Source organism: Canis lupus, chromosome 33 (genome assembly GCF_011100685.1).
Source record: "Canis lupus familiaris isolate Mischka breed German Shepherd chromosome 33, alternate assembly UU_Cfam_GSD_1.0, whole genome shotgun sequence".
Lineage (NCBI taxonomy): Eukaryota > Metazoa > Chordata > Mammalia > Carnivora > Canidae > Canis > Canis lupus.
Genome location: NC_049254.1, coordinates 19,917,105 through 19,925,718, shown reverse-complemented (window position 1 = coordinate 19,925,718; position 8,614 = coordinate 19,917,105). Strand labels below are relative to the sequence as shown.

The 8,614-nt window shown below is 42.3% G+C and overlaps 1 protein-coding gene across 17 annotated transcripts in view; it reads left to right on the top strand.

Moving 5' to 3' along the window:
- The first annotated feature begins 402 nt into the window (after positions 1-402).
- Positions 403-8,614, top strand: part of ZBTB20 (zinc finger and BTB domain containing 20) — a 750,813-nt gene continuing 742,601 nt past the window's right edge. For 16 of the 17 annotated variants that reach the window (XR_005383338.1, XR_005383339.1, XR_005383340.1 and 13 more), the window contains exons 1-2: positions 403-517; positions 2,658-2,752. The gene's annotated coding sequence lies outside the window, so the exon portion shown is untranslated. Of the gene's footprint in view, positions 518-1,916; positions 2,753-8,614 lie in introns of those variants that run through there. The other variant, XM_038582873.1, reaches the window with a different exon arrangement.

Sequence of the window (8,614 nt, the reverse complement as noted above, 5' to 3'; positions counted from 1 at the left end):
GTCGGTGCTGGCCAATCACGGCTCACTCCAATCCGGCCTGACGGGCGGCCTCGGCCAATCGCCTTCCAGCTCTCGGATCACTGAACGGCGAGACGCGACTGACCTCTCCGGAGTGGGCGAAGGGGCGGGCGGGGTTGGGGGGAGTGGGAAGACGGCCGGCCAATCGCCTGTCGACGATCGTCTGAGCGAAGTTTCCGCCCCCCAATGGGTGCTTGAGATAGCGGATTGGGCCTCTCCTAGTCCAATCCAAGGTGGTAGAGATGAGGAAAGAAGCCGACGGGGGCGGGGACTTGGGCGAGGAGGAGGAAGAGTGCATTTTGTTTATGGGCGGCACCCTCACGAGGGGCGTCCCGCTCTTATTGGCTCGCGGAAGCCAAGAGTGGCGTAGGAGCGAGCCAATAGGCGCAGAGGAGCGGGGGTGCGCGGCGTGAGGCGCCCAATGTGGGCCTTCTGCCGAAGAAGTAGGGGCGGGGGGAAGTTTAGGAGTTGAGGAAAGAAGATTAAAGAGCGCGAGGAGGTAACCCCCAAAACTCTAATTTGTTGTGGGGCGGGCGGGAGGGAGGGGTGTGCGCGCGCGAGGGGGCCGAGGCGTCCGCGAGGCCCTGGAGTGGGGGGCGACGGGACGGGCAAGGAGGGGACTGGGGTGGGGTTGGGGGGGGCGAGTCTGAGCGGCGGGTCCGCGGGCCGGCGGCGGCCGAGTGCGCGCGCACCTCCGCGCCCCCGCGCCGCGCCCCGCCCCCACCCCTCCCCGCCCCCGCCCCCGCCCCCGCCCCCTCCCGGGCGCCCGTCCTCGCGCCGGGCGGCGGCTGCGGCCTCGCGCGACCCGGCGGGGGGCGGGGGGGGGAAGGGGGGCGCGGGAGGGGCCGTCCCGCAGCTGGAAACGTGTCTTCTGCCTTCTTCTCTCTACTCCCCGCGCCTGGAGCTGCCGCTTCCAAGAAGAGGAGCCGAGGGGGACTAGCCGGGGCTCCGGAGCTGTAGAGGCGCCGGCTGCCCTCCCGCCCCCTCCCTCCTCGCCCTCCCCCGCGCCCCTCCCTACCCCCACCGCTCCCCCTCCCCTCCCCCTCCCCCTCCCCCGCCCCGCCGGCCGCGGCTCTCGCGGTCTCTGGAGCGTCTTCGGAGAACTGGGGGGGACGGGGAGGGGCGGGGAGGGGCGGGGGTGCCCTGGCCCCGGGGCCGCGGGGCGCCCCTGCAGACGCCGCAGCTACCGGCCCCCGCCCGCCCTGGCTGTGCGACCCCGGAGGCGCGGGCCGGGGAAGGGACCGTTCGCCTTTCCTTCTCCCCCCCCCCCCCCCCCCGCCCCTTTGGGCCCCTCTGGAAACATGGGGAAAAAAAAAAAAAATGTTGACGCTTTTCGATAGCTGAACGGTCGGAAGTTTTTTTTTTTTTTGGAAAGTTTGAAAGAGGTGCAGCCTCCCGCCTTGTGGAGCGCGGTCCGGGCCGTGTGGCTCCCTCCCCGCAGCTGCTGCCCTTTGTGAGGATGCTCGAGAGGCAGGAGGCAGGGATCCTCTAAAAGTTCTATTGATAAACACACTTGCACAAACATATGCCAGGCGCACACATCAACTATAAACACGAGCGAACAACACAATATGGCGCGCAGCTCCCCCACCTAGCGCTGCACCCGCCGAGCCCGGCTGCACGGGGTCAGCCGCGGGGAGCCCCCGTCCGCGCCCCCCGGGAGCGGGGAGCAGTCGGGGCGCCCCAGCGGCCGAAGGGCAGGCTCCGGGGCAGCCCCGGCCTGAGCGGAGCCGACGCGCTGAGTCCCTGGAGACTTGGGAGCGTGGTGTTCACGGCTCCCGGCCCCCGAAAATAATGCAGGTGAGGCCAAAGGCGAGACCGTCTCGCTGCCTGGCCCAGGGTTAAGCCCCGGCTGCTCCAGCTCGCAGGGGCCGCTCCTCCCCACCCCCCACCCCCACCCCCCACCGCAGGCTCTCAAGTGGAGCTCTGGCCTAGGGGGACTGACCTGACTTGTTGCTGTCGAGAAAGTCCTAAAAAAACAAAAACAAATACATGGTAAGGACGGTTCTGTAAATAAACGGCAGAGCTGGAAACATTAGGGGTAAGTGATAAGCAGTCCCATTTGCAAAGTCAGGTCGTGCACACGCTTTACTTTCTTACCTGTCGGCCCTAATCCCGAATGCCCTCTGCAGTGACCTGGGAATAGTTAACATATGCCCTCCACTGCCCCTCGTGTAAGTTTGACCGGCCCAGATTTCAGCTTTCCACGTAGGTATTTCTCTAGTTCTAGGAAAAAAAGAAGAAGAAGAAAGAAACAATTTGCACTGACTTTTCACATCTTTGTTTGCTCTTCTCATTCTTCATCAGAATGTATCAAAGTGGATATGCACAAGCAGTGCATGCTGATACCACTGTGCCCTCTCGAGAATTGTCTTCTCTCAAAAAAAAAAAAAAAAAAGCTTTTGGAATTGCCCTTGAGGAATCTCTGACTTTACTACTCCCCCCGTTCAGGGCTCAAGGTTTTAATTCCTAAGATTGCGGTTGTGACTTACGTGGAGCTCAGTTTGGGAGGGCTTTAGGCTTAAGAACATGTGGTGCTCACGTAAACAGGTGAGAGGAAGAAGAAAAGTAAGTTTTTAGACATCTAGTAGCTGCTCGGGGAGTCCAGCAGTTGGGTATTTTTGGTTTTGTGATTTCAGATCTCACAGACCAGTGGAATACAGGCCTTTTGCATATGAAGATCAGGTGACAAGTTAACTGTCTACCAGCCTCCAAAGCAATACGCCCTTTCATGGTGAGGTCCCAATTTTAACAGACTAAAGAAAAAGGTTTATGATTAAAAAGTTGTCAAATTTTCTCCATTCTTGGGAAGAAGTCTTTATGCTGATCTGTCTAGTTGGATTAAGATCCCAGTATTTAAAGGTTACTACTACAGCAAGAAGATAGATAGCTTATGTGCACACAGAGTAGCTACTGAAAGACAGTTTGAGTTTAGAGGAAAGAAAAACTTCTATGTGAAAGTTATAATTTTGGGGGGGGGTGTTTAGAACTACTAGACGTGAGGCCAGTTTACTACATGGCTAGTTCAGAAAGTTTTTGTGACCCACAGATACCCAACAAATCTTGCTGTCAAATTAATATGAATTTGCCTACTTGGCAAATTTTATTCCTTTTTTAGGAATAAAAACCTAAAGAAGAAGCCATTTTAAGTGAATTATTTTTATCTCAGTAGTGAAAATCTGAAGAGGGCTTTCTAACCAATCGGACTTCCAGAAGAAAGGCTTGACTGAATAATTAGGTCAATTTTGAAGAGCAATAAAAGATACAACTAAGTTACTGTAAAGGATCTAGAATTTCTAAGTGAATTAGAAATTATTTCAAATATTTTAGATTGAGTGCCAAAGAGAGACTTCTTTAAAACATTTGCAATACAGAAGTGGAACTTGATGGGCTCTGCTTTATTCTGTGAAATAATCATGCTTTTCTGAAATGGATGTTTAAATTCATGAAATTGTTCTAGACACTTGGGATGTAACAGTGAACAAGAGATAAAATAACCTGTCTTTGTGGAGTTTACATTCTAATGTCACATATAGTTTGCATACTTCAGATTGCTAGAAGAAAAGATTTTTGTATGAAATTTTAAAACCTAGCATATATTTTTTTTTTTTTCATTTAGAGAGTACAATTTGAAAGAATCTACAGATGTTTGAGGGGCAGGGAGGTGTTTACTAAGTGCCAATGATAAGAAAGGAAGAGCTAACTTTATATGTACCCTTTGTTGTTGTCATGAAACATTCTCAATATATTTCAGTAGGTCTTTTTAACAGATAGAAGTTTTTTTTTTTCCTATAATTTTAAGCGTGCTTTGAAATAAATAAAATGTTACTTTATGTTAAAAAAAATCTGTGTCTTGGAATTTACTGTAAAATTCCGATGGAGCTTTTGTCTTGTTAGCAAATTGTGGCAAAACAGAAGCTAGACTACCTTAATTTTTCAGTAAGAATTTGTTTTAGGAGTATGTCTGAAAAATTAAGTGCCTAAATCTTTTTCGGTTGTGGTTTTATCAAGAGAAGATGGAAATTTGTTGTAATTAATTTATAGGTGACATTAAAGAGAGAAAAAGAGAGGCCTGCAAAAAAAAATGCTTTGTTATTTAAACCTTTCTTTCAAACTACAAAAGCGTTTGATTGGCACTTCTCTGATTTAATAGACCATTTGTAATGCAGGAGGAACATTACAGAAGATTTTAGCATTACTTTAATCATTTAGTCTGTAGGTGTAAAAATCTTAGGTTTCTAACAGAAGGAAACTTGGTGCTTGGTTAACAGAGTATATGATTTAATGCTGAGTTTGTTGCTTTAAGTAGTGGGTGTCTCACCTTTCCAAAACCTAGTTCATAGTTCTCAAATAACAAGTTCTGATTTTCGTTATTTTTCTCTGTCACAGTGAGTCGTATTTTGTTAGCCAAATCGGTGTTCAGTTCTTAAGTAGGATAACTTTTATTTTTTGACACACAATTCTCCCACCTCCAGTCCTCCCATCCCCTGCTGTGAAGGGCTTGAATTTCTATACCTACATTAGATCTCTATTTATGCTAATTTGTAGCATAATCACCTCTTCCACAAAGGGTACGTAATAATGCACTTCAGAGAACAGTCAAGGTTGCTTCTGGCTATTTGTATACAGACCCGCCAGCATCTGAAAGCTATAAATAGGAAGATCTAGGAGGAAAAGCAGGGACTATAACAATGGAATATACTGTCTTAGATGAAATCTTTTTTTTTTTTTAAACAGCAAAGTGGGAGAATGGTTGATAGAATGTTAAAAACTAAGAGTTTTTCTTAATTCTAATGGTTGATTAATATGTGTTTATGTGTATGTGAGTATATATTTTTATATGAACATTTTTGAATAAAGACATATTCCTGTATTGGATGAATAATTTCAGTCCTGCCTTGTGGTCCTTAACATGTTTCCAGGTGATTTTGCTTAACTCATTGTTACTTACCAAAACTTTGCTCCAAGCAACACAGAAGCATAAGCTAATTAAATATTTGTGAATTTTGTAATAATTTTGGATTAAAAGTTACTAGAAGTTTCTTTTTTTTTTTTTTTTTTTTTTTGAAGCATGATTAGCAAGCAGCCCCCGTAATGAATGAAATCTAAAGTAAGTGTTCTTAGAACCCTGGATCCACATAAGACAGTTGAAAGTTTCAAAAAGAGGTATTCATAGGGCAAAAGACAAACCTTGATATCTGTCAAATTTTTATAGTAATAAAATAAAATGACTAATCTATTAATATTCATATTTTTAAGGTAAGTGTAAGTATGTGTACACTGCATTTTAAATAAAAATTTGGGGTGTTATTGGCTAGACACAGTCATTTCTTTGCCAGAGATACTAGGCTGTGTGAAGGCTAACCATCTGTCAAGTGATAGAGACAAAGAAAGGTTTAATACACTAGTCTAAAATTTCTACAAACTTGTTTTGAATTGTATTGTCATTTTGTTTTGGCCTTCGTACTCTGTGTGGAATATGCACTGGGTCAGTCACCCCACTTTGTTTTATGAGCAAACTCTTCAAGGTCTAGATAAGGTTATCATCGCAGCTGATGTGATCCAGAGGCATGATAAAATATGTTTTGATTTTGCTTTCATGTGATGATCAAAAAACTCATAAGTGGGCCACCCACTAGCAGTTATACAAATGACTTCAAGCACACTTGTTTTCACCCACCCATTCTGAATTTTGGGTGTCTTAACTCCTTTGCTTTATATATTCAAGCCTTGTATTTCAAACCCATTCCTGAGCTGTTTGGGGGTGGGGGTGGGGGGGGAGTAGCAACAGGAATCCAGATTGCCTGTTTTAGGTACAATATGGTGTGATGTGAAATTGAAACAGCAGATTGGTGAGAAACTTTAGTTTCAAACAAATATAAACTAGTTTGTTTGGTGAAGTCATACACAAAACAGTAGTCTCTATTGACAGGGCAGTGTTTTTTTCCCCATACCTTGCACATCATGAGGTCACTGTGGTTCTTTGGGCCAGAGTCTATTGCCAAAGCATCTTATAGGAAAAAGAAGCTCTAATATTGCTGATTGTAATGATAGACTTAGATATAGCAGACCGAGGAATTATTTATAGCAGTGCTAATTATATCAATAAAAATAGCAATATTAATACTGCGAGTGTCAAAATCCATTCTTGACAGTACGAGGTAAACAGAACTATAGTCAAACAAAGCAGCCAGCCTGTTTCTACTGTCAGCTCATGAATATGCACTTCAGGAAAAATATACACAATTGGTTTACTGATTTAATCTCTTTTGCAATTACTTTTGATTTTTTAGAAGATGTTCTTTATTTCTAGTTCAGACAATATTAAAAAGATTCAGATTTTTAGTTTTGAAATTCTTGGTACCATTTTCTTACTGTCATTAGTAAGTTTCTAGAGGCTTATTTGTTCATGGTTAAGTACTTTATAATTAATTATCAGAAATTCATTTTATATGTATCCCCATTTTTGGAACACAGATTACCATTGCACAGGGAAATTGGAAGAACCTCTAAAAATTTACAAAACAAAACAATATAAAACAAAACCCACTACTACCATACATGCACACACAACCAATAAATCTCTGGCTTTTTTTAGACATTAAAAAATATCCGTTTCCATGGTTCTGATTTAAGGAAAAGCATAAATTTTCTTTGTAGTTTTCATTACTTCTCGTCAGTTTTTGCAATTTCATGTTATTTAAAACTTATTTTCCTAGTAATAGAAAATCATGTAAGTAGAAGTTATTCAATCCAAAGGTTTTCAACTTGAGAGGACAACATCTGATTTTTTAATCAGATCCTCATATGTTAAATTTAACTTTTATTGCACATTGTCAGAAATCTCAGATGTAGAATTAGGAGGGATTGCTGCCACTGGTTGTATCATTTTGGGCATGTCACATAACCTGAATTTCTACCTTCTTCATGTTCAGGGTCTTTTCCAGCTCTAATAATACAAGTATGTTTCTTTTGACACTTGGATCCTTATTTTAGCTTTAGGGAACATGACTGGAAGTGATAGGTAAGGTGCTGAGAAAGAGCATATGTAAAATATTTGATGTTACTTTTTTACTTTTAGTCCTTGATACAAGTTTCATTTTAGTGATACTTAAACTTTCAAATATAGCATATCTGGGACACCTGTGTGGCTTAGTGGTTGGGTGTCTGCCTTTGGCTCAGGGCATAATCCCCACGGACTGGGATCTAGTCCCGCATGGGGCTCCTTGTGGGGAGTCTGCTTCTTCCTCTGCCTATGTCTCTCATGAATAAATAAATAGAATCTTTAAAAACATATATATAATATACCTCTATAAGTATAGATATCTAAAAATTAAGTACTTTTGTAGTTCGTAACTATAATAAACTTACTATTTTTTATAAATTTTTTACCAACTCATTTTCACTCATGAAGATATGTTGCTAATATAATTTATAAACGGGATTCTTTACATTTTATTCCACATAAGGTTGCTTAATTGGAAAAAGTGGATAACAACAGGATGAATTAACTGTCATTTTCTAATTCTATGAAGTATGTAGATACAGAAATAAATATATTTCTTCAAAGAAAAAAGGTAAACTAAACTGTTTTTTTATGCTTCTTTAAGCAAAAAATATACTCTGAGTAATCAGGAGCCATTATAATTTTTAACTACTGCACTTAATTTTTGATCCTACATTAACATTTGATCATATGTTATACCTATCCAGGGATAGATTTATATAGAAAGGATATAAGGGAGACAAAGTTGACTCTTATTTGATGAAGAAAAGTAGAAAGAATCTGTGTTAGGGAAGACCTTGCAAATACTCTGTGGTCATATATAGAGACAAACAGCCATACACAATTCATATATACCACTTGTAGGTATTTAATGATAGCCTCAAAGTTTTTATTTAAAATTTCACTCTCAGTTTCTTTTTAATTGACTCACATTTCTTTTGTTGGTATGATTGGTAGTGAGAGCCTCAAAAACATCGCATACTTTACCTATTCATAAATGGAAACAGCAATCTGGAGAAAGTTATACAATCCCTGGATCCTTCCTCTTCCCTATACCCACCCATAGCTGTAGATGTTCTGGTACTAATTATAAACATTTTATAAATCTCTTCAGAGGCAGGATGTATGTAAACTACTCAATATAGTAGGTAATGCCAAGCTATTCTAGCCAACCAAATATCTAGCCTGTTGGGAGAAATGGCAAGAAAATTATTAGATCCACCATAGGGCACAAAAAGTGGTATGAGTGCCTCAATGCATGCAAACAGGGGAAAAAATTCTAAGGGATATTTAGAAGGGAAGCTGATTTTACAATATTACTTAACTGAAACCTAGCTCATATATTGGTGAATTAATGTAAACTCTATTCTAAAGGCACTACGCCAAAAAGACTAGCTAAATTATTGGTGGGAAACATAGTGAAAATGAAATAAAATTTATCTGTCCTTGTACTAAAACAATAGTAACAGTAACAACAGCAGCCAACATTGATTGAGTGCTTACTCTGTACCACCAGGCATTGGTTATATTTGCATTTTCCCCCATTAATTCCATAATCCTATGAGACATATACTTTTATTATGGCATTTT